Below are 26,250 nucleotides of genomic sequence, written 5' to 3'. Positions count from 1 at the left end.
AGGGAAACTTGACTACGTGAAAGGATGCCTTGTGAGGCCGCTGGCAGAAGTTCCTGACCTCTCTCTGAGGAATCCTGCTCCGCAGCCCCGGCAGCCCTGCCCCTGTCTGGCTTTTCCTCTAGGAAAGGGAGGAGTACCCTGTCTGGCCTGACTGTTTGTCTTGGGGGAGTGGCAGGTAAAAGCAGGAAAGGCTTGTATGACCTGTTCATCCACGTGTTTGTAGCCCCCAGTTCTTCCTCTTCTTTTTTTTTTTTTTTAAGTAATTTTATCTTTATTATTTATTTATTTTAATTTATTTTATTTGACTGCACCGAGTCTTAGTTGCAGCATGTGGGATCTAGGTCCCTGACCAGGGATTGAACCCATGCTCCCTGTGTGGGGAGTGGAGAGTTTTAGCCACTGGACCACCAGGGAAGTCCCAGTTCCTCTTCTTTAGCAAGGAAATTGTGCCTAAGTGGGTAAAATTCTCAAAATGTAGAGGGAATGAAATCCTGAAATCACTGATGACGAGGAGGGAAAAAGGAAAAGTGTTAGTTGCTCAGTCGTGTCCGACTCTTTGCAACCCCATGGACGGTAGCCCCGGTCCGTGGAGTTCTCCAGGCAAGGATACTGGAGTGGGTAGCCATTCTCTTCTCCAGGATGATGAAGAGGGAAATTTAAGAAATCTAGAATAGGTTGCCTGGATCTTCTGTTTTTTTCTGGAAAGTTTGGAGGAATGGGCCTGGCCAACCCAGTCTTTCTACCTAGAAACTTCCCAGTGAGGTTTCACAGGGTAAGGAAACCCAGGTGAACCAGGCCCAGGTCCTTGTCTGTTGGAAAGTTACTCTGAGCAGCCTGTTCTCATCTTGTGAGGTGGCCAATGCCCCTGCTCTGGGCACGCTGGCTGGCAGGCAGCAGGGCTGCACAAACATGCTGTCTGATCAGGAGCGGGCCTGGAGCTGCTTGCTAATTGCTAACGGGAACCCAGTGAGAGCTGAAATCTCACATCAGCCTTCAGAGTTGACTTCACTCAAGTTTCCAAAAAACTAATGAAAAGAACTTTAAAATCAGAAACAAAGTAGAGATATAGTGGACCCTCATATGCTTGTCTCCTGGAGTCAACAGTTCCCAGTATGAGAACAGTGCTGAGCATTTGACGAGATAGTGAGTAGAGTTCCCTGTGCTATATGGCAGGTCCTTGTTGATCATCTGTTTTACATGTAGTGTGTCTTTTAATCCCAGACTCCTAATTTATCCCTTCCCTTCCTTTCCCCTTGGTAACCACAAGTTTGTTTTCTATATCTGTGAGTCTGTGTCTGCTTTGTAAACACGTTCATTTCTATCATTTTTGTTTAGATTCCACATATAAGTGATACCATATGGTGTCTGCCTTTCAGACTTCACTTAGCATGATCATCACAAGGCCCATCCCGTGTTGCTGCACATGTTAGGCCATTGTGTAGAAACCAAACCACGCCCCCTGCTTTGGAAGACAAAGTCTTGACCGCTGGACCACCAGCATGCCAGACCTTCTAGAACTAACACCAAAAAAAGGTGTCCTTTTCATCATAGCGGACTGGAATACAAAAGTAGGAAGTCAAGAGATACCTGGAGTAATAGGCAAGTGTGGCCTTGGAGTACAAAATTAAGCAGGGCAAAGGCTGACAGAGTTCTGCCAAGAGAACACACTGGTCATAGCAAACACCCTCGTCCAACAACACAAGAGAAGACTCTACACATGAACATCATCAGATGGTTAACACCAAAATCAAATTGATGATATTGTTTGCAGTCGAAGATGGAGAAGCTGTATACAGTCAAAAAAAAAAAAAAAAAAAAAAGACCAGGAGCTGACTGTGACTCAAATCATGAACTTATTACAAAAAAGTGAAAAGTGAAAGTCATTCAGTTGTGTCCAACTCTTTACGACCCCATGAACTGTACAGTCCATGGAATTCTCTAGGCCAGAATACTGGAGTGGGTAGCCTTTCCCTTCTCCAGGGGATCTTCCCAACCCAGGGATTGAACCCAGATCTCCCACATTGCAGGTGGATTCTTTACCAGCTGAGCCACCAGGGGAGCCCAAGAATACTGGAGTGGGTAGCCTATCCCTTCTCCAGCGGATCCTCCCGACCTAGGAATTGAACCCAGGAATCAAACCGGGATCTCATGCGTTGCAGGCTGATTCTCTACCAACTGAGCTACTAGGGAAGCCCTCCTTATTACAAAATTCAGACTTAAATTGAAGAAAGTAGGGAAAACCACTAGACCATTCAGGTATGACCTAAATCAACTTTCTTACAATTACAGAGTAGAAGTGACAAATAGTTCCACGGGATTAGATCTGATAGAGTGCCTGAAGAACTATGGGCAGAAGTTTGTAACATTATACAGGAGGCAGTGATCAAAACCATCCCCAAGAAAAAGAAATGCAAAAAGGCAAAATGATTGTCTGAGGAGGCCTTACTAATAGCTGAGCAAAGAAGAGAAGTGAAAGGCAAAGGAGAAAAGAAGAGATACACCCATCTGAATACACAGTTCCAAAGAACAGCAAGGAGAGGCAAGAAAGCCTTCCTCAGTGATCAGTGCAAAGAAATAGAGGAAAACAAAAGGATGGGAAAGACTAGAACTCTCTCCAAGAAGATTAGAGACACCAAGGGAACATTTCATAGATGGGCACAACAAAGGACAGGAATGGTGTGGACCTAACAGAAGCAAAAGATATTAAGAAGAGGTGGCAAGAATACACAGAACTATACAAGAAAGAGCCAAATGACCCAGATAACCATGATGGTGTGATCATTCACCTAGAGCCAGCCATCCTGGAGTGTGAAGTCAAATGGGCCTTAGGAAGCATCACTACGAACAAAGCTAGTGGAGGTGATGGAATTCCAGCTGAGCTATTTCAAATCCTGAAAGATGATGCTGTGAAAGTGCTGCATTCAGTATGCCAACAAATTTGGAAAACTCAGCGGTACCACGGGACTGGAAGAGGTCAGTTTTCATTCCAGTCCCAAAGAAAGGCAATGCCAAGGAATGCTCAAACTAATGCACACTTGCACTCATCTCACGCTCTAGGACAGAGAAGGTGATGGCACCCCACTCCAGTACTCTTGCCTGGAAAATCCCATGGACAGAGGAGCCTGGTAGGCTGCGGTCCATGGGGTTGCGAAGAGTCGGACACGACTGAGTGACTCCTCTTTCACTTTTCACTTTCATGCATTGGAGAAGGAAATGGCAAGAATTCCAGGGACGGGATAGCCTGGTGGGCTGCCGTCTATGGGGTCACACAGAGTTGGACGCGACTGAAGTGACTTAGCAGCAGTAGCAGCACACTCTAGGAAAATAACACTAAAAATCCTTCAAGCTAGGCTTCAACAGTACGTGAACTGAGAAATTCCAGATGTACAAGTTGGATTTAGAAAAGGCAGAGGAACCAGAGATCAAATTGCCAACATTTGTTGAATCATAGAAAAAGCAAGAGAATTCCAGAAAAACATCTGCTTCATTGACTACACTAAAGCCTGTGACTATGTGGATCACAACAAACTGGAAAATTCTTAAAAAGAGGGTAATACCAGACCATCTCACCTGCCTCCTGAGAAATCTGTATGCAGGTCAAGAAGCAACAGTTAGAACCAGACATGGAAGAATGGACTGGTTCAAAATTGGGAAAGGAGTATGTCAAGGCTGTATATTGTCACCCTGCTTATTTAACATATGCAGAGTATATCATGCAAACTGATGACAAGCTGGAGTCAAGATTGCCAGAAGAAATATCAATAATCTCAGATATGCAGATGACACCACCCTTATGGCAGGGTGAAGGGGATCTAAAGAGCCTCTTGATGAAAAGTGAAAAAAGAGAGTGAAAAAGCTGGCTTAAAACTGAACATTCAAAAAACTAAGATCATGGAGTTCAGTCCCCTCACTTCATGGCAAATAGATGGGGAAACAATGGAAACAGTCACACACTTAATTTTCTTGGGCTCCAAAATCACTGCAGATGATGACTGCAGCCATGAATTAAAAGATGCTTGCTCCTTGGAAGAAAAGCATTGACAAACCTAGACAGATATTAAAAAGCAAAGACATTACTTTGCTGGCAAAGGTCTGTTTAGTCAAAGCTATGGTTTTAACTGTAGTCATGTATGGATGTGAGAGTTGGACCATAAAGAAGGCTGAGCACCGAAGAATTGATGCTTTTGAGCTCTAGTGTTGGAGAGGACTCTTGAGAGTCCCTTGGACTGCAAGGAGATCCAGCTTGTCCATCCTAAAGGAGATCAATCCTGAATATTCATTGGAAAGACTGATGCTGGAGCTGAAGCTCCAATACTTTGGCCACCTGATGTGAAGAGCTGACTCATTGGAAAAGACCCTGATCCTCGGAAGAAAGACGGCAGGAGAAGGGGACAATAGAGGCTGAGATGTTTGGATGGCATCATCAACTCCATGGACATGAGTTTGAGCAAGCTCTGGGGGTTGGTGAAGGACAGGAAGCCTGGCGTGCTGCAGTCCATGGGGTCGCAAAGAGTCCGACACAGCTGAGCGACAGAACAGCAGCAACCAGCGTGCATGCTAAGTCGCTTCAGTCCTTTCTGACTCTTGGTGACCCTGTGCACTGGAGTCAGCCAGGCTCCTCTGTCCATTGGATTCTCCAGGCAAGAGTACTGGAGTGGGTTGCAATGCCCTCCTCTAGGGGAATCTTCCCAACCCATGGGTTGAGCCTGCGTCTCTTATGTCTCCTGTATTAGCAGGTGGGTTCTTTACCACTCTTGCCGCCTGGGAAGCTGTGGACCACCAGGGGAGTCCTCAAATTATGTTCTAAAATAATCCATGAGGAAAAGACTGTACAATAAAATAAAAACCCCAGGAGAAGCAGAGTGCAAGTGTACCCTTTTCAGCAGCATTTGGAGTCTAAAATTTTGAATCAGCACAGCGCAGCCACCGGAATCGTGCTTGGGTTTGAATCCCAGAGCTGCAACGTGGCTTTGGAGAAGCGACTTAACCTCCCCCGTTCTTCATTTCTAAAATGGGGCAGTGGTGCCTCTTACAGGCTCAGCCTGAGGATGAAATAGGGTGCGTAGGACGCAAGCTCTCAGGAAGCCTGTGTCTGTGATTATTACAGGTCTTGCTATTGTTGTTACTCTAATGGTGTTATTAGCAGCTCTGCACTTCCTCCCGTGGGCTCAGCAGCATGTGCTCACCAGGGTCATATTCACCGGAAATGAGGACACACGCTTATTCTCTGTTAAAACTTCATCTGAAAACTCTCCTGTGATGTTCTCTAGAGACCCATGGGTTATGTAGTGGACCAGGGAATTTGCAGCTCGCTTAATGGTTAGGTTAGCAACCATCCCCTTGTAACTGGTAACTGATGGCTCAGACTGTAAAGAATCTGCCTGCAATGCAAGAGATCTGGGTTTGATCCCTGGGTCAGGACAATCCCCTGGAGAAGTGAATGGCTACCCACTCCAGTATTCCTGCCTAGAGAATTCCATGGATAGAGGAGCCTGGTGGGCTACAGTCCATGAGATTGCAAAGAGTCAGGCACGACTGAGTGACTTAACACTTTCAACTGGTAACTGCTCATCATAACTCGAGTTACCAAGCTGGGTGTTCTCAAGGGAAAGCTTGTTGCTACTGAGGAACCGTTAAATGCCTGATTGAGGAAAGGTCTCTGGGTTTCCACCCCGCCCGTCCCCACCCCCACCAAGTCCTCGGTGCCCTGAGCCGTGGTTTCGTGCCCATTTACTGTCTTACTTCCCTTTGGTTCACACTTGACTTCTGTGAATCCCTCCTTTCCCTCTCCTGCTGGGTTCTGTCCCTTCTCTCTCTGAGGGAGATCTCTGAGGCTTCTCTGTCCCAGGAGGGACAAGTAGATTTAACATGTGGAGCATTGTTGGGAAAAATCCTACTGGATAAAAGAAATCAACGCAGCCTGCCTGGAGTGTTTACTTTTTGAAAAGCTGACAGCTGGTAGGATGGATGGGGAGACCGGCCAGCAGAACTTGATCTGGTTGCCTTCGTTCAGCAGGCTGTCGGGAAGCTTCAAGGTGAGCTTTTGTGTCTCACAGTTGTCAGATGGACTGTGTGAACTGTGGTGGTGGATAGTCCCTCTCTTCAACAAGCCCAGGCTCTTGAGAGAATCTGATTGGGTTGATCCTCCAAGGGCTTGCGAGGCACCAGCATTTAATTTCTAAGGCAGTGGTGAACTACTACCCCGGGTGCAGTGAAACAGTGGTTCCAAAGGCTGCTGTTTACTAAGCACTTGCTACACGCCACATCCCGGGCGGACTGAGCACAATTCCAGTTTTCCAGAACAACCTCTGAGGCAGGTGGTTTCCATTTTGCAAGCATGCAATTTGCAAAAGACACAATTAGGATTCAGCTAGTTTTGATGTGTTTGTGGGAGGAGGCAAGCTCCACATCCTTTTTCACCATCTTGAGCTTTCCCCACCAAGGTTCAGATAATTTTCATGACTTTCACAACATCAAAAGTAAATGACAAAGTTGAAATTCAATTCACATCTCCATTGACGAGGATCTGATCTCCATAACTCATTTATTTTCCTTAGCCCCCTCCCTCAGCCAAAACACTGTGAAGCTCAGTTATGTTTAGAGCTGTATTTATTGTAGAGGTAATGGTTCTGTCTTAATTTATCAAGATCCTTTAGATCTAGGTTGTAGACAAAGCCTGGGCTTCCCAGGTGGCGCTAGTAGTAAAGGCCCTGCCTGCCAGTGCAGGAGATGCAAGAGACATGAGTTTGGTCTCTGGGAAGGGACGATTCCTCGGAAGAGGGCATGGCAACCCACTCCAGTATTCTTGCCTAGAAAACCCCGTGGACAGAGAAGCCTGGTGGGCTGCAGTCAGTAGGGTCGCAAAGAATCAGATATGACTGAAGAGACTTGGCACGCACACATGCCTAAACAAAGATTGGCGTAGAACTCTGTGACATTGAACAACATCTCTGCAGACTCGGATCTTCCTCTGTGCCCAATTAGGGTGGCAAATGTTATGCCCTCCACCCCGTCCCCTGCCTACTCTACATGGTGTCCTATGGCAAGAGGTGCAAAAATTTTCATGAGATCTCAGAATGCCTGTAATACTCAAGAAACTTGGGAGAAAAAGGGCTTGGTGGGTGACCAGAAAAGAAATCAGTGTGTTTTTTAACACTGACTGAAGTGACAGTTGGGGAACCGACTCTTGAGAGAGTGCCAACATGTTGCAAAAGTTGGCAGTTAGCCCTAGAGTGAGAGTGAGCTAATTAATTAGGAACGATCCTCAACCTCGCTGCCTTTCACAGCCTCCCATGGGAGAAAAGACAGATCAAGAAGGCTTGGAGATCAAGAGTGCTGCAACCTGACCTTGGTGCAGTCTGGGGGGAGGTCAGAAAGGTGACTCGTGGTTTATTTCAGATCCTCCCTTTAAAAAGTGGTGTGAAAGATTTGGCAAACAATGATCACTCCCCTTTAGGAACTGTTGTTTAACCACAGAAGCAGAAAAGTAGGGGTGTGTGGGGGGGTGGGAAACTCATTTGATTTAGCAGGATTTAATTTTGCTGAAAACTGGCTCAACATCCCTGGTTGTATGAAGAGATGGCCTTGTGGGGTCAGTCTTCGTGTGGCAGGAAACCCGGGCCCTTTGGGGTTGGGTGGGGTGACACCTGTATCTGATAGAGTGCGCAGAGGCTTCTCAGAGGGGCTTTCTCAAGCGCAGGCTTGCTCTTTGCACCAGGTTTGCTGCTGTCTGAACCCCAGCATCCCGTGTTCACGCACCTGGCAGCTGCTTCTCGCCCTTCCCAGTTGTAGGTGTGAGGGCTTGTTTGTTTAAACCTCGAGCAACACTTCTTGGAAAAACAAAACAACATGCTCACTTGCCTGGGCACTGCATGCTCTTCCTGAATGTCGTCCTGCCCATTGGCCCAGAGGCATCCTGGGTGGAGTGAGTTTCGGGGATGGTTTGGGGAGTTTCGGGAACGGGCTCTGGGCTGGGTCTGTCGGGTGGCAGTTGCTGTTGGTTTTCATCATTCTGGAACAGCTGGGGGTCAGGGGGCATCGCTGTAGATGTAGGTTCTTAGGTTCTGGCCTCACGCTTCTCAGCCTGAGGGCAGATGCACCCGGGGAAGCATTTACCCTAAACCTAACCCTGCTCCTAACACGCACCTTAACCCGGACAGGTGGGAGGGAACCCTCATCTGGCTTGTGTTCTCATCAGGACTCACGAAAAACCGCTGGTTGGATGGAGTCCCTGCTGGATGTTGCCCCCACCCACTGCTGGCTGCCAGCTTCATGCCCCTTCATGCCCCAGCCCCTGCGCAGATGAAGGTGAAGGCGGTGTGCTCAAGCCTGAACAGAAGCAGACCTTTGGATACCCAGGGCTTGTCGTCTGTGAGGACTGGCCTAAGCCAGCGACCCAGCCTCCTCTTTCCCATCTCTGTGTACAGTTCCATGTAGCACACAGGTTGTTAGAAGAAAAACGTCAACAAAGTACCAAAGCTCTGGCCTGGTTCTTTCCCCTTAGTCATAGCTACTGGGGATAGGATCACATTGCTCTTCAAGGAGCTGGAACAGGGCGGCCAGAAAAATCAGTGCCCAGCTGCCCTGCCTCTTGCCTGGAGGAGGCGGCCAAGCCCGTTTCTGCTCGCCATCCTGTGATCCAGGACCACTACAGGATCCTCTCTTTCTTGGTGGCCATGTTTAAGCAGATTGCTGGCTCCCAACCCCAGAGTCTGACTCAGGAGGGCTGGATTGGGGCCCCAAGTCTGCATTTCTAACACTGCCAGGTGCAGCTGTTGCTGGTTCGGTCCACACTTAGAGAACCACTGCCCCATGCATTGGAAGGAGCAGAAGCCTTAGAGTTAAGCAAAGCTGGGTTTAAAATCTAGCTACAGCACTTGGTTGGGCTTCCCTGGTGGTTCAGATGGTAAAGAATCCACCTGCCAAGGCAGAAGATGTGGGTTCTATCCCTGGGTCAGGAAGATCCCCTGGAGAAGGGAATGGCTACCCACCCCAGTATTCTTGCCTAGAGAATCCCACGGACAGGGGAGCCTGGCAAGCTCCATGGGTTTGCAAAGAGTCAGACATGACTGAGCAAGTAACACAGCACTTACTTAATTTTGAGACCTTGAGAGGATTTTCTTAATTTCTCCAAGTCTCAGTGGACTCATTTTTAAATGGGAATACCATCTTTTTTTTTTTTTTTTTTTTTTTTTTTTAGAGGATTAGGGGACAGAGGTGGCGCAGAGCAGGCGTTCAGGAATCACCTGCTCCTTTGCTGTCCTGAAGTGTGCACGCAGCGGTCCCACAGGTGGGCACAGGGCACCTGGTCTCTGTAGCCGAGTGCTGGGCTGGAGGCTTCTGTTAACACATCTAAGCTAATGGGAGTTGAGGCGGTGCCACCAGGATCAGAAACTCTGATCGGGAGTGCCCCAGGGGAAGCCCAGAAGTGCACGTGGCCAGACGGGGTTACAGCAGACCAACGCTTCCTGACTTGCCCGATGGCAGAAACAGCATTTTACTCATTGGTGTGTCTGTGCCTGACATTCCAGCCCCAAAATTCCAAACCTACAATCTGCTGTTGCACCTCAGCTGTTGGAGGAAATCTCCCAATCGTGCTGTCTCTGAACGTTTCAGGATCCGAAACCTCACTCGTGTTTTCACATGGGCCAGCATTCATTTTAGTGTCTCAAGAAGCTAAAGTCAAGTTAACTGGTCCCAAGTTTTCATTTTTCTCCGTAAATCCATTATTCCCTGCAAAGACGATCCTTAAAACGGGTAACTTGTATGGAAAAAATATATCTTCATAAATATTAAGTGGTATCCTTTGTTATTATCTAAAGCAAAATTATATATAATTAATTTTAATTAAAACTGTTTCATACACATCTGACTAGTGGTGCTAATCGTTTATCATAGGATTTCCAATAAGTTGTGCATTTTTAAGCCTTGTGTAATGTTTACTCCATCATTATCTGAATGATGGAGTTTCTCTGAGCCAAGATCTCCTCTGAGAACAATGGCAAAGTTTTTTGGACAACATTCCTATTAAAATATTTAAGGGCAGGAGTCCTTAAACTATGGCTCACTGACTGATTTTGTAAATAAAATTTTGTTGGCACGTGTCTGTGCTTATTTGCTTATGTACAGAAACTGGCCCTCAAAACCTAAAATACTCTCTGGCTGCTTACAGGTAAAGTTTCCAAGGGGTTTCTGCTTCTATCGGGCCGATATGGCTCTCTTGCCACCAGAGGGCGCTGTGTCCTGTCTGCTTATCACAGCCAGATCCCATCTGGAAACCCTGGCTTCCAGCAGAAGCTGACTTCAGAGAGCTGAATACACCCTGGGCCCTGCCGCTCCACCACCTACAGTACAGCCTCCTGGCTGCTTGCTCTGTCGACATGGGATGCTCTAGGACCACCTCCTCTCAGAATACTGAGGACTGGGGTGAACCCTCGGTGCCCTTTCTGGGCTCCAGGACCATCTTAGGCCGGGCTAAGCAATGTGACCTGTCATCTCCATAACTGAAATAATATCTCATCTCTTCCCAGGTGGTACAACTGGTAAAGATTCTGCCTACCCATGCAGGAGACAGAGACGTGGGTTCGATCCTTGAGTGTCGAAGATCCCCTGGAGAGGGAAGTGGCAACCCACTCCAGTTTCTCGCCTGGAAGATTCCATGGACAGAAGAACCTGGTGGGCTGCAGTCCGTGTCGTCGCAGAGAGTCAGACGCCACTGAGCACAGATGCGCACACGCAGCATGCTATGGGGAAGAGCGACAGTGTCTTAAAGATTGCGCAGGCGGCACGTTAGGATGCCTGAACGCCCGCCTCATTTTATGGAGGAAAGGCAGGCTTTCCTATATGTCCGTCTTCCTCTAGGGATGTCCCCTGGGCATCCGTGCTGAACTGGCCTCTCTCCAGACCCCAGTCCCTGGCCACAACCTGCTCTCCTGGCCTCTCTCCTGACTTTGCTGCATCAATGACCCACTTTACCCTTTAAGTTCAGCTGCTTCTTATAAACTACAATATCCTAAATTAGCGATAACCTTGATCTTAAGTCCTCCCCCAATAACCACCTGTTCCCCTGTCCACTGCCAAGGTTCATGAAAAAGAGGTCTGGTCCTGCTCTCTCCCCTTATAACCCTCCCACCCCAACCCCCCTCCACCCAGTTCTGTGGGCACTTCCTCCAGCACACCGTGAAAACTACTCTGACCCAGCCACTGGGCCTCAGTGTTGCCATATTTGACAAACATTTCCCCCAGCGTTATTGAAATATAACTGGTGTATTATTTAAGTTTAAGGTGTTGCAAGAGTTGATGTGATACATTTGTATTTGCAAAATAATGACCATACCCAGTGCGCACATTTTGATTCAGCTCTTGCTTCCCTAGACCCCTCTGTCGGATTTGGCTCTGTGGAGAACCCTCTCCTCCTTGGAACTTCAGTGTTTTTCCAACTTTTAAAAACTGCAACTCAACTTAAGAAGGAATCTTCTACATGGTAACCCAGTAAACAGGTACATCTTCTCAGCAGAAACTACTGTTTCCCAATGTATCCTTAACTGTATACAAGAACCCTAGTCTAGTCTCGTTCTTCGTCACTGTGAATTACTTCGCAATCGAGTCATTGATTTTATTACCCAGTGATGGATCTGACTCCATAGCTTGAAGCCCGTACCTTCGCCTCCCCTGACATTCTTTTTCTCTGCTTCTCCTCACATAACTCTCACCATCCTCTTTGGTCCTTGCACTTTCTGATATTCCCGGCATCTTACCTTCAGCTTTCTGTTCCTTGCATATGTATTTTTCTTGGGTGGTCCTGTTTTTCCTCTTTATGCTGCAGACGCCAAAATTGTCTTCACTCCAGAGTCCTGCACTGAGCTTCTGCAGGAAATGATATTGACCCCAAGTACCGTCCCCAGAGCCCTGCCCTGGGTCAAAGTCAGAGCGGACTGGTTTCCCGGTTGAAACTCATGGACTTGAGGCTGATCTGGGACACGGCTACAAGCAAAACCAAAATAAAAGCCAACTGCGTTTTTCTACTTGGATCTAAGACAGAAAGACAGGACCAGTGTTTTCCATTCTAAAGTTCATGTGTATTCCTTTCCGATGTTTGTCATTCCCTGCTCTTTGTTAGACGTGAGTCGCTGAGCCCAGCCTGCACTCAAGGGGACTCGTTTGGCTTTATCATCAGTAGAAGAGATAATAGCTCTCCTTTGCCGAGTGACCTCTGTTATGTCAGGCACTATCCAGACTGCGGGACACACACTAGTTCGGTTCGGTTTTAAATCCCACGACACTCTGAGCTTGGTGGTTGTATCCACATCGTACACCACCTTCCACTGAGGCGTAAATCGGATTCCTGATTTGCTCACAGTGGCAGCTCTTGTGCTTGAACCAGGCCTATTCAGCTCCTCCAGTGGTCACTTCTCAGGGCAGGCCCAGCCCCGGTGTTTGCAAAACTCTTCTGATCAAAAGGCAGTTTGGGGGTGGTGATGACAGAAAATGACAGAGAGGCACAGAAGTTATTCCAGCCCAGCCTCTGGACTGGCCGCCCTAGCCAGGTTTTCAGCCGATCAGCTGCAGCAATGACCTTTGGTGGGTGGCTGGATGGTGGTGGGGGGAAGTCCAATTGAATTAAAATGGCAGAGGGTAATGAAGCCCCAGGAAGCTTCTTACACTTGACTGGCATCCATAGTTCAACTGGTAGGAAGTTGTGTGTTATTGGGGGAAGGAGGGGAGGATAGGGAAGAAAGAAGGGGAAAGGGAGGTGAAGTGGGTGTTTGTGATGTGGGTGGGGTGTGTAAGGGGCAGGAGAGGAGACTGGGCTTGGAAACAGGACTTATCAGGATGTAAAGAAGGTGATTCCAGAAGAGAAAAGGCTTTTGCCTGCTTGACAGGCCTGTTGGGAAAACTTGAAATGGAAATGTAGTTTCATGGTATCTAGTGCACTTTTGGAAGAAAGGTATGATGCTCTCATAGAATAAGAATCACAGGCAGGTTTTCTCCCCCTATTAAAGATGCCAGAGAAAGGTCTGCCTGAACTGGGCATTTGCAGTGGCGGTCCCCATTTCCCCACCACCTATTGCACTAGGCTTTATGTTTAGGCATCGTATCAAATCAGCCTCTCAGACTGATAGCATTTCAGCCTAAGAAATGGATGGTTTTCTACAACTATAGCTGAGATAAACTTCCCTGTTTGCTTTCTAAACACAGCCCATCTTTTGAGAATTGCACACGTAGGCACTGTTTCTATTCCTGTGGCTCCCTGCCACTCTGACTTCTACTGTCTGAAGCAGTTTCTTTACAATCTTTGAATGGCAAATAGGGAAACTGTAGAAGATCATGTGAGGACTTACACAGTAAGTCCCCTGCGTATGAACGAGTTTGGTTCCAAGAGTGCATTCTTAAGTCTCGTTTGTTTGTAAGTCCGCAGTGGTTAGCCTAGATACTCAATTAACACAATCGGCTATGTAGTACTGTACTGTAATAGGTTTATAATACTTTTCACACAAATAATACATCAAAAACAAAAATAAAACATTTTTAATCTTACAGTCAGTCAGTCAGTTCAGTTGCTCAGTCATGTTCAACTCTTTGCGACCCCAAGGACTGCAGCACACCAGGCTTCCTTGTCTTGCCACCAGTGCCTGGAATTTGCTCAAACTCATGTCCATTGAGTCAGAGTGGTGATGCCATCCAACCAGCTCATCCTCTGTCATCCCCTTCTCCTCCTGCCTTCAGTCTTTCTCAGCATCAGGGGCTTTTCTAATGAGTCAGTTCTCATCAGGTGGCCAAAGTATTGGAGTTTCAGCTTCAGCATCAGTCCTTCCAATGAATACTCAGGACTGATTTCCTTTAGGATGGACTGGTTGGATCTCCTTGCAGTCCAAGGGACTCTCAAGAGTCTTCTCCAACACCACAGTTCAACAGCATCAATTCTTCAACACTCAGCTTTCTTTATAGTCCAACTCTCACATCCATACATGACTACTGGAAAAACCATGGCTTTGACTAGATGGATCTTTGTTGGCAAAGTAATGTCTCTGCTTTTTAATACACTGTCTAGGTTTAATACACTGTTGTAGCTTTTCTTTCAAGGAGCAAGCATCTTTTAATTCATGGCTGCAGTCACCATCTGCAGTGATTCTGGAGCCCAAGAAAATAAAGTCTATCACTGTTTCCATTGTTTTCCCATCTATTTGCCATGAAGTGATGGGACTGGATTCCATGATTTTGGTTTTTTGAGTGTTGAGTTTTAAGCCAGCTTTTTCACTCTCTTCTTTCACGTTCATCAAGAGGTTCTTCAGTTCTTCTTCACTTTCTGCCATAAGGGTGGTGTCATTTGCATATCTGAGGTTATTGATATTTCTCCTGGCAATCTTGATTCCAGCTGGTGTGTCATCCAGTCCAACATTTTGCCTGATGTAATCTGCATATAAGTTAAATAAACAGGGTGAGAGTACAGCCTTGATGTATTCCTTTCCCAATTTTGAACCTGTCCATTGTTCCATGTCCAGTTCTAGCTTTTGCTTCTTGGCCTGCATATAGGTTTCTCAGGAGGCAGGTAAGGTGATCTGGTATTACCATCTCTTTAAAATTTTCCACAGTTTGTTATGATCCACATAGTCAAAGATTTTAGTGTAGTTAATAAAGTAGATGTTTCCCTTGGATTCTCTTGCTTTTTCTATGATCCAGTGGATGCTGGCAATTTTATCTCTGTTCCTCTGCCTTTTCTAAATTCAGCTTGCACATCTGGAGGTTCTTGGTTTGTGTAATGTTGAAGCCTAGCTTGGAGAATTTTTAGTGTTACTTTGATAGTGTGTGAGATGAGTGCAATTGTGTGGTAGTTTGAACATTCTTTGTCATTGCCTTTCTTGGGATTGGGATGAAAACTGACCTTTTCCATGGCTGGGTTTTCCAAATTTGCTGCCATATTGAATGCAGCACTTTAACGGAATCATCTTTGAAGATTTGAAATAGATCATCTGGAATTCCATCATCTCCAATAGCTTTGTTTGCAGTGATGCTTCCTTAGGCCCGCTTAACTTTGCATTCCAGGATGTCTGGCTCTAGGTGAGTGATGACACCAGCGTGGTTATCTAGGTCATTAAGATCTTTTTTTTTTTTTGTATCGTTCTGTGTATTCTTGCCACCTCTTCTTAATGTCTTCGATTCTGTTAGGTCCATACCATTTCTGTCCTTTATTGTGCCCATCTTTGCATTAAATGTTCCCTTGGTATCTCTAATTTTCTCGAAGAGATCTGAGGGGGTAACAGGTAGGAAGGGTCCCCAAGTGGAGGAAACAAACTGCAAATGGCAGACATTTTCTCCCCTTCTCTATACAAAATTTAAAGGTTTCTTTTTAATTCTGTGCTGTCATGATGACACCTGGTTCCACCTGCGCTTAACTTTTCTCAAACCTTGAGCTAACCAATGCATTTTTCTTATGGAAATGTTTTCCTTAAACTATGTTAATGAACTAAGTATTTGCCTTGAAATCTGCCTTTCTTTAAGATTCACATCAATTGTTTTATGACGGGGGATGACTCACCTTGTGTCAATGCTGTCCCAAAATGCGTGTTGTGGGAGAGGTACCTGATACGACTGTCCCAGTTTTGAGGTTGTATCAGAAATATAACTCCTTGCTAAAAAATAGCAAGGAGGGGCACTCTTTCTGCCCCCTATGTCGGAAGCTTTGTCTATCCCTTTATTCTTTAATAAAACATTATTACACAAAAGCTTCAAGTGATCAAGCCTCGTCTTTGACCCCGGATTGAAATCCTCTCCCAGGGAGGTCACAAAACCTGGCCTAGCTCCCAGCTTGAAGGCATTCAGATATGTTTATCTTTCCTTTTCTCCTTTGCCTTTCACTTCTCTTCTTTTCTCATCTGTTTGTAAAGCCTCCTCAGGTAACCATTTTTCCTTTTTGCATTTCTTTTTCTTGGGGATAGTTTTGTTCACTGCCTCCTGTACAATGTTACGAACCTCTGTCCATGGTTCTTTAGGCGCTCTGTCTATCAGATCTGATCCCTTGAATCTATTTCTCACTTCCAGTGTATAATCATAAGGGATTTGATTTAGGTCATACCTGAATGGTCTAGTGGTTTTCCCTACTTTCTTCAATTTAAGTCTGAATTTGGCAATAAGGAGTTCATGATCTGAGCCACAGTCAGCTCCCGGTCTTGTTTTTGCTGACTGTATAGAGCTTCTCCATCTTTGGTGCAAAGAATATAATCAATCTGATTTCAGTATTGACCATCTGGTGATGTCCATGTGGAGAGTCTTCTCTTGTGTTGTTAGAAGAGAGTGTTTATTATGACCAGTGGGTTCTCTTGACAAAACTCTGTTGGCCTTTGCCCTGCTTTGTTTTGTACTCCAAGGCCAAATTTGCCTGTTATTCCACGTATCTCTTGACCTCCAACTTTTGCATTCCAGTCCCCTATGATGAAAAATTCAGTACCTTGAAAAGTATAGTAGTGCAGTACAACAGCTGGCATCCAGGGGCTGGCATCAGGTAAGAAGAGCTGCTGACAGAAGAGGGGAGAAGAGGTGGGAAATGGAGGAGCAGAAAGATCATCAGCAATAGGAAATGGAGGGAAGCTGAAATGTCACTCACACCTGATGCTTGCTGGAACCAGATGCTTGTTCACATCTTTGAAAGTTCACACTAGAAACCACATTACTTCTGGTTAGTTTTGTCATTGCTTTGAGTCCTCAGGTCACTGGCCCTGAGATGGAGATTTGCGTGCCTGGGAGCCCAAATAAAGCAGAGAGGGGGCCTTTGCACCCCTGAGCAGTGGTTGATGTGGCTGCACTGCCAAGGCGGGTCAACTCAGACCAGGCAACTACCTCCCTGGAGGTCAGCTTCTTGGCTGGAGGGGGGCCCAGGGATGAAGAGCAGTGGCCAACTCACTGGACAGCTGGGCAGGGAGCACCTCACTTCTGGAGGAGCATCTATGCTGCCCCACTGCAGGTGTGGCATCCATTCCAATGATCCTAAACATCTGGTCATTTTCTGAGTATTTGTTCAATTTCAATTCTCTTCTGGGACTCATTTTTTAAAAATTAGTATTTGTTGTATCTCCTGAAAGAGATTAGGAAATTATTGACTTCTCAAATGAAACTGTCTCCTGAGTCCAAATGCCCTAAATTGTCTTCTAGGCTGATGTACAGAGTGAGTTTGTTTATTTTTCTTGAAGTATAGTCAATTTATAATGTTGTGTTAATTGCTGCTGTACAGCAAAGTCATTCAGTGACACACACACACGCACTTAAAAAAAATAATATTCTTTTCTGCTATGGTTCATCCATAGTTTACATGTATTTTTCTCCACCTTCTGGTTATTACAGTCTGACTGCTAATGCCAGGAACGGCTTCACTGTCTTCCACATCTTGAATCAGGACTAAACCACAGAGGATACATCTTCTCAGTAATAGTTTTAGTTCATCAAGAGGCTGGAGAGGTTGGATTCTTTTACACTTATTGGGAATATTGAAGTAATAATATTACAAAATGACAAATATGTGCACAGTCTCCTATTTCCTTAATTTGCTGCAGTCTCTGGTTTTCCCTTATCAACCTAAAAAATTCAAAGTGAATGTCAGTGTTCAGCATCCAGTGAGACAAACAGGAGAAATAAAGGATCCTTCTTACTCCACTAGAAGTTTTAAAAGGGCACATGGCCCCTTTCATTCTTATGAAATACATGGTTATTTTATGTGCTATTCCAAAAAGCACATAAAAATTTCTAATTTTATGCAAATGCATGAAAATTGGCTCAGGGAGCCCAGATTTGAGGGGAAACACAGCCCCACCCTCAGGGAGCCCCAGTGGCGGAGGGACTGAGCTCTGCCCAGAGCCCCAGCCTGAGAGGAGATGCAGCCCAGTGCCACGGAGCCCCAGTCTGAAGGGAGACAGCCCTGCCCTGAGGGAGCCCCGGTCTGAGGGGAGACACAGCCCTGCCTCAGGGAGTCTCGGTCTGAGGGGACACAGCCCTGCCCTGAGGGAGCCCCGGTCTGAGGGGAGACACAGCCCTGCCTCAGGGAGCCCCGGTCTGAGGGGACACAGCCCTGCCCTGAGGGAGCCCCGGTCTGAGGGGAGACACAGCCCTGCCTCAGGGAGCCCCGGTCTGAGGGGAGACACAGCCCCGCCTCAGGGAGTCTCAGTCTGAGGAGAGACACAGCCCCGCCTCAGGGAGCCCCGGTCTGAGGGGAGACACAGCCCTGCCTCAGGGAGCCCCGGTCTGAGGGGAGACTCAGGCCTGCCCTGAGGGAGTCCCAGTCTGAGGGGAGACAGAGCCCCGCCTCAGGGAGCCCCGGTCTGAGGGGAGACTCAGGCCTGCCCTGAGGGAGTCCCAGTCTGAGGGGAGACACAGCCCTACCCCAGGGAGCCCCGGTCTGAGGGGACACAGGCCCGCCTCAGGGAGCCCCGGTCTGAGGGGACACAGCCCCGCCTCAGGGAGCCCCGGTCTGAGGGGAGACTCAGGCCTGCCTCAGGGAGCCCAGTGATCCTTCTCCCAGTACGCCCCAGTTATGTGTCTTATCCCCTCCTGGTGGCCTCAGGGAAGAGCTTTAACAGGACCCCCCACACATCTAGTTCTGGGCCCTTCACAGTTACAAAACCCCAGCAGGTTGAAGAGGGGTCCTCCTTTGAAAGCTCAGTCTGGAGCCTGGATTGGCAGCTGAGCCAGGACACGGGCTCCAGGGTCAGGCTGGAGCAGACTACCCAGAGCTGTCATGAGGGCGCTCCTGCTGAGAGTGGGTGCAGGCCTAAGGTGTGGGCTGGGGTCCCTTGAAGGGGTCTGAGGGGCCTCCGGAAAGTGCAGAGAAGCTGAGAGCGGCAGAGGCTGTTCGGAGCTGAAAGCAGCTGGTCGGGGGAGACCTGCAGGAGAAGGTTCGCCTGGAGGAGTGAGGTTGCCACCGCAAGGACCCAGGACTGGGGAGAGGGATGGCCTGCGTTGCCCACGGCCCGGCCCTGAGGGCATGAGGCCAGATACCGGGGGCACTGTGGGGGCTCCCCTCCCTGACCTTGTCCCCTTCCCTCACACATCTTTCCTCATCCTGGTAGGCCTGGCTGACGAGCAGGCGCAGGCAGTGTGGGCACCTCTGTGGGGCTGGCATCCTGCTGGGGGCATGACCTCCCGGGGAAAATTTCCATCTCTCACCTCTGAGCTTGTGATGAAGGCCCGGGTCACATTTCTGGGTCGAGAATGTTTGCCTCAGTTATAAGTAACTGGGAAAGTCAGAGGAACAGCCCAGATTTTCGGGCTGGAGACAAAGATGGTTTTCTCCTATTTCCCCACATCAGGCTTGTTTAATAATTCAACACTTCTTATTTTTAACTTGTAAATGTGGGAAATATTTATTATTCCTAGTGATTTCTGCTGTAATTAAAGAAAATTGAGAAGCAAAACAATGTGCAAAAGAAACTTCCTAAATGATGGCCTCTGAAAAATGGCAGGATAATGGTGACGACGATGATATGCGTGTATGTGATCAGTGAGTTCTCTTCCTTTCTCCCCTCTTCAGAGTCAGGGGCATGGAGACCTGCACTGCTGTTTTAACAGGCACTTCTTTGCAAGCATCTTAAACACTTCTGGCCCCAACCTACCTGGGCTGGTGTCTGTACCCTCCAAGTAGGATGAAATTAGTGGGAAAGTCCATCACCCTTTCCCATCTTGACTTCCAGGATGTGGGTAACAGGCTCCTGAAACCTCCGAAGAGCTCCTTTGCCAGGTTCCCAGTGGGGCTCATTACGGGGAAAGGAAAGTTTTCATGGTTTTTCGGACAGGTTCAGCTTAGCTAATGAAAAACAGAATGGGGAGTCAGTCCAGTGCAAGAAGCCGAGGAGACAGAGCGCCCACCTGAAAATGTGTGAGAATAGGTCTTTGGAAATAGAATATACTAGGTTAAAAAAATTAGTGTTTAGGCCTTTCTCTCACAGCTATAAAATGAAATATTAACTAAAGAAATGTTCCTCTACTTATAGTCCAAAACAGTGCCATGAATGAAGGTGGTGATGTTGCCATTTTGGACAGTCCTTTCGGCCCGGCTAGTGTGGGTTGCATTGAGTGTCCCCATCCTCTCAGCACCAGTCCCCTTTGCTTTGGATGGTGTGTTGCCATGGTACCGTCAAGAAGCACTTTCCTGCTGCGCACCTGTTAATGGACTTATCTATTCTCAGGATCAGGAAGGGGGTGTGCAGGGAGAAGAAGATCATTTGATGACTTAAAGTGATTGAATAAGTCCCACGAATGTTGGTGGAATCATGGAAAACATATCTCCTTGCCAAGGAGTGAAAAATATTCCCTTAATAAAGTACTATCCATGCACAGTGTGCTCCAACTGGGCATTTCAGAATTATCTATTTATCTTTTCAAGTTTGGTTTGAACTTTCCAGTGCTTGACCCAGTACTGGAGTTGGCTTCAGAGGATTTAGAAGATTTTCAGAGAAGATCTTGTCTGTCAGTTGACACTATACTCTTTCTTATAGGACATCACTTTTGCAAATAAATATGCTTTAGTGATTTAAAACATTTCCCCACGTATCCTAAACAGTCATTTCTCTGTGATTATTCATCAGTGTGAGCATTGCTTAGCTTTTAAGGGAGTTTACTGATTGCTTCAGTAGGGTGTTCTGATTTTAGTAAGTCTAGTTTAAAAAATTTTGCAGAGTCAGCAAAACCCCTCCGAATCACTGTCTCCTTGAGTGACTAAATGAAATAATTATATTTCTATTCATTATAATTCTATTTATATTCACTGTAATAATTAATTCATACTGTTCATACTATTCATGGGGTTCTCAAGGCAAGAATACTTAAGTGGTGTGCCAGTCCCTTCTCCAGTGGACCGCATTCTGTCAGACCTCTCCACCATGACCCGCCCATCTTGGGTTGCTCTGCGGGCATGGCTTGGTTTCATTGAGTTAGACAAGGCTGTGGTCCTAGTGTGATTAGATTGACTAGTTTTCTGTGAGTATGGTTTCAGTGTGTCTGCCCTCTGATGCCCTCTTGCAACACCTACCATCTTACTTGGGTTTCTCTTACCTTGGGCTTGGGGTATCTCTTCACGGCTGCTCCAGCAAAGCACAGCCACTGCTCCTTACACATCCTGGAATGTGAAGTCAAGTGGGCCTTAGAAAGCATCACTACAAACAAAGCTAGTGGAGGTGATGGAATTCCAGTGGAGCTATTTCAAATGCTGAAAGATGATGCTGTGAAAGTGCTGCACTCAATATGCCAGCAAGTTTGGAAAACTCAGCAGTGGCCACGAGACTGGAAAAGGTCAGTTTTCATTGTAATCCCAAAGAAAGGCAATGCCAAAGAATGCTCAGACTACCGCACAGTTGCACTCATCTCACACGCTAGTAAAGTAATGCTCAAAACTCTCCAAGCCGGACTTCAGCAATACGTGAACCGTGAACTTCCAGATGTTCAAGCTGGTTTTAGAAAAGGCAGAGGAACCAGAGATCAAATTGCCAACATCCGGTGGATCATGGAAAAGCAAGAGAGTTCCAGAAAAACATCTATTTCTGCTTTATTGACTATGCCAAAGCCTTTGACTGTGTGGATCACAGTAAACTGTGGAAAATTCTGAGAGAGATGGGAATACCAGACCACCTGACCTGCCTCTTGAGAAACCTGTATGCAGGTCAGGAAGCAACAGTTAGAACTGGACCTGGAACAACAGACTGGTTCCAAATAGGAAAAGGAGTGCGTCAAGGCTGTATATTGTCACCTTGCTTATTTAACTTCTATGCAGAGTACATCATGAGAAATGCTGGACTGGAAGAAACACAAGCTTCAATCAAGATTGCCAGGAGAAATATCAATAACCTCAGATATGCAGATGACACCATCCTTATGGCAGAAAGTGAAGAGGAACTCAAAAGCCTCTTGATGAAAGTGAAAGAGGAGAGTGAAAAAGTTGGCTTAAAGCTCAACATTCAGAAAACGAAGATCATGGCATCTGGTCCCATCACTTCATGGGAAATAGATGGGAAACAGTAGAAACAGTGTCAGACTTTATTTTGGGGGGCTCCAAAATCACTGCAGATGGTGACTGCAGCCATGAAATTAAAAGATGCTTACTCCTTGAAAGTAAAGTTATGACCAAACTAGATAGCATATTCAAAAACAGAGACATTACTTTGCTGACTAAGGTCCGTCTAGTCAAAGCTATGGTTTTTCCAGTAGTCATGCATGGATGTGAGAGTTGGACTGTGAAGAAGGCTGAGCATCGAAGAATTGATGCTTTTGAAGTGTGGTATTGGAGAAGACTCTTGAGAGTCCCTTGGACTGCAAGGAGATCCAACCAGGCCATTCTGAAGGAGATCAGCCCTGGGATTTCTTTGGAAGGAATGATGCTAAAGCTGAAGCTCCAATACTTTGGCCACCTCATGCAAAGAGTTGACTCATTGAAAAAGACTCTGATGCTGGGAGGGATTGGGGGCAGGAGAAGGGGATGACAGAGGATGAGATGGCTGGATGGCATCACTGATTCGATGGACATGAGTCTGAGTGAACTCCGGGAGATGGTGATGGACAGGGAGGCCTGCCGTGCTGTGATTCATGGGGTTGCAAAGAGTCGGACACAACTGAGTGACTGAACTGAACTGAACTGAACTGAATAATTAATTCTAATTCTATTTTTTTCACTTTTATCCCCCTCTATGTTCTATTTTGAAAAAAAATCAGTTAAGCCTTTAAACTTGAATGTACTAAAGGAATAGCTTTGCTCAGGCATTTCTCTTAAGACAAGGTGAAGATGTGGAAAGCAAGATGATTTGGAAGGGGTATAACGCTGGTAGCATTAGAGTGTTTGAAGAAAGGACAGGAATAGAATATGGCAAAGCGTGAAAATAATCTATTAAAGACATTCTCTATGTCTTAGAATATTTTCACCAACAGGATGAGTGATATATTTTTAGATGGATGTTATCATTCTGCTTTATCACATTTTTTAGTGGCTATATTGAACTTATTTTTCTTCTTCGTTTTTCTATGTAACATTCATTTTTCTTCTTAAAATCTAAAGCAGGAGCTAATCCTTTGGTGATGTCTCAGCTAATAGATTCAACAGCAGTGACCAAAGAAATGCCTGGGAAGTTTTCATGAGAAATCAGAGAAGCTACATGCACAGTAAGGATTTGGTTATGACTGTTGGAAGAGGTGATTTATCTGATTCTGCTTTCAGCAGTTTGCAAGTTTCCAGCCATGTCTCTAGAGACACTCAAGGTTACTCACTTTCCAGGAATGACAAACAGATACAGCAATCCTACAAGGCAAAGCAGTCCATGGAAGCCTTCTTCTAGGTGGTGAATGGCCTCATTGGATGAGTTTTTTAATTGTGCTATTTGTGAAGAAAAGAAAAAAGAAAATATAAGGAGATTAAATTATTTCCAACAACAAAAAAAGAAAATAAATAAAGAAAACTCTAGTGTATGTGTGTGCATGTACATGTGTGTGCTGTGGTGTGTGAGTTTATAACTTATCCATTGTGTGTGAAATAATTTATCCATTGCAATCGATTTCTCTGGACCCACATATTTAGAAGCTACTAGTTATTTTTAGGATGCAAGAATAAAGTTCTCTTAGTTTGACAGTACAGTACAGAGAAGTTTAACATCTGAAGTGGAGTGATTGAGTCTCCGCTTATTCACAGAAACACATCTTTATTTGTCAATCACTTTGCATGTATCTGCCTAATTTGGAGATGGCAAGGGCAGAACTGGCTCCAGAGATTGTGGCCCTGTCTTGGTCTGAGATCTATTACTGACTGGCTGTGTGTCCTGAGATAGGTGGCATAACTGCTCTGTGCAATTCCTCCATACAAAATCTTTGGGAAACGAGGATATTCCTCTTAAGTCTTTCAGGCTCTTGAACTGCGTCATTTAGAGGAGTGACATAAAAACACAGAATGCCACTCTCAATGAGTTTTATAAAAACTTTTCAGAAAGCTACACCTGGGATGATGATGCTTTGTTTCTATCTCGGTTGTTCTCTCCTCTCTTGACACCCTTTTCCCTTCCGCTCTTCTTTTAGAAAATGCTGTTCCCTGCAAAGAAAATAATTAACTTCCTTAATATTTTGGTGAATTTCCTTCTAGGTAAATTGCAGCTAGTTGTGAAGAAAAATACAAGTGTTAGAAAATAAAATATAACAACTTAGAACAAAGAAAACTCTAAATTCATGACCTGGGTGGTCTGCAGAGCTTTTTAAGTTGCTACTTTAATAAATACAAAAGTTAGAAAAATACAAAACACAGGCCACTGTCGATTAAGAGCTCATTGTGTCCCTAATGGTAATCGGAATATTATGTTTAAGAAACAAAAGCAACTCCTTGACAGTGTCCTAGGCTATTGCATCTATCATGAGGACAAACAGAAAGCAGCCCTGATGTGAACACAGTTATTTCTCAGGGAAACACATTCATAGATATTTCCGTTTGCAGAAATTCCCCTGGCATCAGCAGTATTGGCTCAGATATTCCTCTTACACATAAATATTTAAAACATAGCCTGAGGTTTACAGAAAAAACAACAGTCTCTATTTTGTGTGCTTGTCCTTGGGGAGAAGCAGAGCTGATATGTGAACGTTAACAGCATAGATTCACTTTTCAAAAGTAGCTCAGCTCCAAATTCCAAGTCAGAAATAATTTTCTAGTTGAGTGGTTCTCAGCTTTTCCAAGGATTGAGAATACCCTTTTCACATCTAAAAAGAGTTGTAGAATTATTCATGTAAAACAAAGTGAAATTAAACAAAGTAAAATCACACAAAATCCTGGTAGCATCGTTATATTTTCATTGCTTTCAATTGAGGAAATAAAATGATATAAAAGTTACTATGAATTTGGTAATTCTTTAAGAAACTTACGTTTCTTTTTCTCCTTTCCCTTGATTTTCTTCTGTATTCATGTTGACTTTTTAGTTACATGTATATTTTGAAATGTCACCTCAAATTTTTTGTGGGGAGAGGATAGGTGTTAAAAAAGAAAATCAGGGACTTCCCTGGTGGTCCACTGGTTAAGACTGAGCTTCCAGTGTGGGGGCACAGGTTTTTTGATTCCTGGTCATGGAGCTAGGATCCCACAGGCTGCGTGGTGTGGTCAAAAAAAAAAAAAAATCAAGAAAAAACTTAGGAATTTTTATTGGGTAAGTTATTTTGTAAATGTAGGAATACTTTATATTTAAACTATTTAAAGCTGCACGTGCACAGAGCTTAAGAAGTTGGGCAAGTGTACCCGGCTTCCAATAAAACTTGGCAGTCCACTGGACATCTCCCAATTTTTACTCCTTAGCAACAACCACTTCCAACCAAGTGACATTTTTTTTTTTGAGACTTAATCCCATATCCCTATGTGGTAGATTTCTGTTATTCTTTGCTACAACTTTGCTATTACTAAACTTTTATAGTTTTGGTTATAATGTATTGATTGATAGTCTTGCTTGATATTTTTCTTTTTTGCCTACTTTCTTTTTTGACTTTCTGCCTTCCCCCCTCCCTCCTCATACAGTTGTTCAAAAATTTTGGTTAAAAGAATATTCAGTGCTATTATTTTTTGCTATAAAAGCACTATTTGAGGGTTGCTTCTGCTACTGCTGCTAAGTCGCTTCAGTTGTGTCCGACTCTGCACGACCCCATAGACGGCAGCCCACCAGGCTCCCCCGTCCCTGGGATTCTCCAGGCAAGAACACTGGAGCGGGTTGCCATTTCCTTCTCCAGTGCATGAAGGTGAAAAGTGAAAGTGAAGTCGCTCAGTCGTGTCCGACTCTTCAGGACCCCACGGACTGCAGCCTACCAGGCTCCTCCGTCCATGGGATTTTCAGGCAAGAGTACTAGAGTGGGGTGCCATCGCCTTGGGATTATTGGGAGTTTGGGATCAGCAGATGCAACCTATTCTATATCAACTAGATAAACAACAAGGTCCTACTGTATAGCACAGGGAACACTATTTAATATCCTGGGATAAACAATAATGGAAGAGAATATGAAAAAGAGTGTGTATCTGTATATCACTGAATCATTTTGCTGTACAGCAGAAATTAACATGACATTGTAAATCAGCTATATTTCAACAAAATAAACAAAAAATAAAAATGCTATTTTACAGACAAGGGAAGTGGCATACAATGGTTACTTTTTCTCTCTTGTAAAGTGCTCTATTTTCCTTGGAGTTAATAATTGTTTGCTCCATTATCTTATACGCTTGTCACCAGTTTAGTTCCACATTCTATCAGCTGCCCAAATGTAATCAGTCACATT

The 26,250-nt window shown here is 45.4% G+C and overlaps 1 long non-coding RNA gene across 1 annotated transcript; it reads left to right on the top strand.

Annotated features, from left to right (window-relative positions):
* The first annotated feature begins 9,197 nt into the window (after positions 1 to 9,197).
* On the top strand, positions 9,198 to 15,722 carry LOC132658231 (uncharacterized). The gene is made up of 2 exons (XR_009597540.1): positions 9,198 to 9,289; positions 10,530 to 15,722. It is a non-coding gene; the product is annotated as an uncharacterized LOC132658231 (long non-coding RNA).
* The last annotated feature ends 10,528 nt before the right edge of the window (positions 15,723 to 26,250 follow it).

The sequence above is a fragment of the Ovis aries genome, chromosome 20 (assembly GCF_016772045.2).
Source record: "Ovis aries strain OAR_USU_Benz2616 breed Rambouillet chromosome 20, ARS-UI_Ramb_v3.0, whole genome shotgun sequence".
Taxonomy (NCBI): domain Eukaryota; kingdom Metazoa; phylum Chordata; class Mammalia; order Artiodactyla; family Bovidae; genus Ovis; species Ovis aries.
Note: the sequence above shows the minus strand (reverse complement) of the source record. Positions and strands in the feature narration are given on the sequence as shown.